At 40.1% G+C, this 5,180-nt stretch overlaps 1 long non-coding RNA gene across 1 annotated transcript in view; it reads left to right on the top strand.

Annotated features, from left to right (window-relative positions):
• Window positions 1-5,180, top strand: part of LOC104992592 — a 17,697-nt gene that overhangs the window by 9,419 nt on the left and 3,098 nt on the right. The window contains exon 3 of the long non-coding RNA XR_825726.1: window positions 4,630-4,695. This is a non-coding gene — a long non-coding RNA (uncharacterized LOC104992592). The remainder of the gene's footprint in view (window positions 1-4,629; window positions 4,696-5,180) is intronic.

The raw sequence follows: 5,180 nt of genomic DNA, 5'->3' as shown, positions 1-5,180 counted from the left end.
CGCGTGACCTGGTAGCCAAGAGAGTAGACTCCATAGTGGACACGCCATGCTCTTCTCCAGTTCCCCCCGCACCCCCACCTCTTAGAATCCTTGAGTGAGTGAAAGTGGCTCAGTTGAGTCCGACTCTTTGCAACCCTGTGGACTATACAGTCCATGGAATTCTCCAGGCCAGAAGACCAGAGTGGGTAGCCTTTCCCTTCTCCAGGGGATCGTCCCAACTGAGGCATCAAACCCAGGTCTCCTGCATTGCAGGTGGACTCTTTACCAGCTGAGCCACCAGGGAACCTTGGGAAATTGTTCTGGTGCTCTGGTAAATGGGGGTTGTTTCGATGATTCAGTGGGTTTATCCATGTCAGAAGCAGAGAAAATGGACCAACTTTAGACATGGTAGCCATGATAGATGTCATGTGACATCTGCACGGGAGAAGGCAACATCTCCTGATGGAAAATGGAGCCATAGAGCTTATACTCATTAGTCAAAAGTCCTTGTATCTGTTTTAGTTTGCTATTTGCTGCCGTAACAAATGACCACAACGTTACTGACTGAGATGAATGCAAATCTATTTTCTTAGACTCTGTAGGTTAGACGTCTGGTGCTAAATCAAGTTGTCCTTGAGTCCTTTCTGGAGGTTCCAGGGGAGAATCCACTTCCTGCTCATTCAGGTTGTTGACAGAATTCAGTTTCTTGGCGGTTATAGGGTCAAGGTCTGCTTTGCTGGCTGTCAGCTAAGGGCAGTTCTCAGCCTCTAGAGGCTGCAGCATTCCTCGTCTCCCAGCCCTCATCTTCCGTCTTCAAAGCCAGCCTCTGCAGTTGAGCCCTGTTCATGTCCTATTTCTTTGACCCTGTCTTCTGTTCTCTTACGCTGTAGGAACCCATGTGATTCAATTGGGCCAACCTAGATAATCCAAGATAATCTCCCTATCGTAAGGTCAGCTGGTTTGCAACCTTAACTCCAGTGCCACTGTAATTCTCCTTTGCCATGTACAGTAGCACAGTCACAGGTTCCAGCATTAGGATGCAAACACCTCTGGGGGGCCATTATTCTGCCTACCACACCCAGTGAACTGGAATTTCATTGGGGTTTTGACAGGTCATTTTCCCTTACCTTTTATTTCCTCATTGAAAAAGTTAAGTGACCTACCACATAGGATATGGGACATTTATGGAGTACTTGCTGGGAGCTTGGCCCTGGGTGCTAAACTCTTTGCTCAGGAAGAGTCTGTGAAGCAGGTTCTATTATTTGTTCAGTCACTCAGTCATGTTCGACTCTTTGTGACCCCATGGACTGCAGCATGCCAGGCTTCCCTGTCCTTCACCATCTTCCAGAGTTTCCTCAAACTCATGTCCAATGAAATGGTGATGCCATCCAACCATCTCATCCTGTGTCATCTCCTTCTCCTTTTGCCTTCAATCTTTCCCAGCATCAGGGTCTTTTCCATTGAGTCAGCTCTGCATCAGGTGGCCAACGTATTGGAGCTTCGGCTTCAGCATCCATCCTTGCAATGAGTATTCAGGATTGATTTCCCTTAGGATTGACTGGTTTGATCACCTTGCTGGCCAAGGGACTCTCAAGAGTCTTCTCCAACACCACAGTTCAAAACCATCAATTCTTTGGCACTCAGCATTCTTAATGGTCCAACTCTCATATCCATACATTATTTCTGGAAAAACCATAACTTTGACTATACAGACCTTTGTCAGCAAAGTCATGTCTCTGCTTTTTAATACACTGTCTAGCTTTGTCATAGCTTTTCTTCCAAGGAGCAAGAGTCTTCTAATGTTATGACTGCTGTCACCATCTGCAGTGATTTTGGAGCCCAAGAAAATAAAGTCTGCCACTGTTTCCATTTTTCCCCCATCTATTCGCCATGAAGTGATGTGACCAGATGCCATGATCTTAGTTTTTTGAACATTGAATTTTAAGCCAGCTATTATTATCCCCATGTTATAACTGAGGAAACTGCATTTTGGAGAAGTAATTGATCAAAATGATTCAGCTAGTGAAGGGCTCAGACATTTCAGTGGGTTACTATACCTTAAAGGTTTAGCTACAAATACCCCTTCATATGGCAGTACATATTAATTAGAAATAAATATTTTGATTAATTCCTGTAGCCCATAGCAGTTAATATGGCAGACACCAGCTATGGACTACATGAAGTGTAGCTGATCCGCACTGAGGTGTGCTATAAGGGCAAATTCACACCAAATTTAGAAGACATGGTCCAAATTAAAAAGATTGTGAACTATCTCAGGATTTTAATATTGATTGATGTTATATTGATTACATGTTGCAATAATAGTATAATATTTTTTAGATGTGTTGGGTTAAAATGCATTAATCACTTAAAAAGAACAGTGAAACCCAATATGTATTAAAATTAGATTATAAGGAAAATGGTTACATTGTAAAATATTTTAAATAAAACTGTCTGGAGATGCAAAAAAATTGATTTCTGGCTTGTGCTAAGTCACAAACTGTCTTTTGAAGTCAGAATATTGTTTTTGCTGAAATCATGATGATTTCTGCCAAGAGAGATCTGATTTGTAATAGCGTGGATGGGCTCACTATTTCATTAGTGAGATATTTGACTGTCATGTTTTATTATACTATAAGTAGTATGTAATCAAACAAGAAAAATTTCCTAGCAACAGAGTAGTTTTCTTCAACCAGAAGAATGTTTTTATGTGCTCATTTTCTTAATGTCCAAAAGATTAAAAAGCTTATGAACTTAGCAGTTTATATTTTTGAGATCGAGTTGCTGGCAAATACCCATAGTAGAATATATAAGATGTCACTGAAAGTACTTGGCAAGCATTATGTTAAGATAATTCAGACCTGAAATACATTTAACTAGGTAGAGAACCACATGATTTTTATGACACACCCAATTGTTGGACATGCTTATCTCACTTATCTTCAGAAGCTTGTTTTTATCTCTTCATTAATTACATGCCCCAACTTTTTTTAAACACTCATCAGATTTCTAGGTTCTACCTCATTCCATTTGTTTATTCAACAAATGTTTGAATGCTCTGTGCTAAGAGGTCCAAGGGATATTGTGCACTTGTGAAACATACATTAGTGAAGGATTCAAACATGAATGAAAGAATTCCACAAATCAGGAAGTGCATGGGTGCTATGAATGTGAATAAAGATTCTCATCTGAATAGAAGGGCAGAGGGCAGAAGAAAGCCTTGATCTGAAGGACCAATAGCATTTAGCCAGGTAAAAATTGGGAGTGACCAGTCTAGGTCAAAGGATTTGTTTTGTAAAGGTCTTATCCCAGGAAGGAGCTTGGCAAGTTGGAAGAGCAACAGCAAGAAGGCCTCTGGTGTGTGCGTGACTGTGTGAGAAAGAGGCTCTGGAGGAATAGAGTAAGACACAGAGGTACTGAGTCCTGTAGATTCAGAGCAGCAAGTGGACCTGGATATTGTATGATGATCCACCAAGCAATACATCTTGCTTTATTCCCCAGAACTCCATCATCAAGTGGTTGTGGTCTGTAGATACAGTGGTCATATAATTTGTCATCCAAGACAGGATACCCTTGAGAGTGAAAGGGGACACTTATTAATTATACTGAAACAGCGGGTATAAACCAGTATGGATAACTTGAGCAAACCGGAATGTATGATCACTGTGCTTAGAGACAGGTTCTTAGCCCCTACAGTAAGCCTGACGTTGCCTAGAAACTATGCTCTGAAATTATAGGGTTAGGCGTTTGTTCCTGCTTTTTCACTTTCCCCCTCCTTCACTCATGGGTAACTCTGAGAGAAGGCCCCTAGGAGAACCTGCACCAAGTCGCCCACAGAATCACAGCCCCATTTTCACCCAAATGCAGCCTAGTGTTTTTCAGATTGCCACTCATGGGAGCTCAGTTCCTTGACGTACATCAGGTCTTATTAATGTGTTTTCAGAATTACAGTCTTAAGAACATATGAGAAAGAAAGTAAGGTCTTAAACATGTAGCCCATGAATTTTTCCCTCTAGAACCTTTCCTTCATCACTTCTCATGGATGACATGACCTAATTATATGTTCTCAGATGACAGCTAGGCAGGATGGGTGTGGTCTGATTATAACCTCTTTCAGAATAAACATGTTTTGTGATTTGACCCCTACAGTGAATGATATACAGAGTAGAGGACCTACAGGAAGTATTACCATATGTGTAAAACCTTTTTTTTAATGTTCCAATCATAGTGACTATTCTTTTTTTTTCCTCTAAATTTTACCGCAGTTTAGTTGATTTACAATATTGTTTTAGTTTCAGGTATATAGCAAAGTGATTCAGTAACCTTCCTTAACAAGGACGATAACATAAAGTAGTGAAGAAATCTTTTCACTGTTGATTGGATGTTTTATTGAATCAGCTGTTGGCCAAGTCTGTGTAGTGAGGATTAATGGAGTTTTATTTCCTCCTGTCCTCTGGGCCCGAGTCAGTTTCTACAACAGGGCCCTCAGGGAGCCCTAGTAATACCTTTAGCTTATGGAGACATGGGTCACTTTGCATCAGATAATATTCAATTAGGAAGATGTGCACTTTGAAACAGTGCACTATTTCTTTAGAAGTTTTACTATTTCTTTTCAAACCGCATTAATATTCTTACTTTCTGTCTTACAAGTCAGGAAATGTGAAGAACTCACCTGGAAATAAGTAGAATACTCCATGCTCTTCCCATTTTAAACAGGTAAAGAACAAAAAAACTTTATGGTTATTTTTAGCATTATTAGCACCAATTGAAATGACTTGTCTTTAATTAATTAATTATAGGCATTTAAACTTTGTGTGGTGGAAGCGTAAGGGCCAGGATGATATTTCATTTCATCTTTAATTTTTGGGCCTAAGTGCTATGACTTCTTTAATTGTGTTTGTTCTGAGAAGTACCTGGGTTTTTTAGACAAGCTAGAACTCGACAGTTGTGATTTGTCTACAAACCTATTTCAGACAATCATTTCTTAAGCTTATTTTTTTCAGACAGCATTTCACTATAGTCAGCACACTTGTATTCACCTAATAATCATTCAATAAACATTTGCTGAATGCATGACTTTGGTAGAGACGCTCGAGATTATATAGAATAAGTGACATAGGGAATTCACAGGTGTAATTTTCTTTCCTTAAAGATTGAGTAACTTGAGGCTGGGCTTCCCAGGTGGCTCGGTGGTAAAGAAT

This window comes from Bison bison, unplaced genomic scaffold, assembly GCF_000754665.1.
Source record: "Bison bison bison isolate TAMUID 2011002044 unplaced genomic scaffold, Bison_UMD1.0 scf7180017848590, whole genome shotgun sequence".
NCBI classification, from domain to species: domain Eukaryota; kingdom Metazoa; phylum Chordata; class Mammalia; order Artiodactyla; family Bovidae; genus Bison; species Bison bison.
Note: the sequence above shows the minus strand (reverse complement) of the source record. Positions and strands in the feature narration are given on the sequence as shown.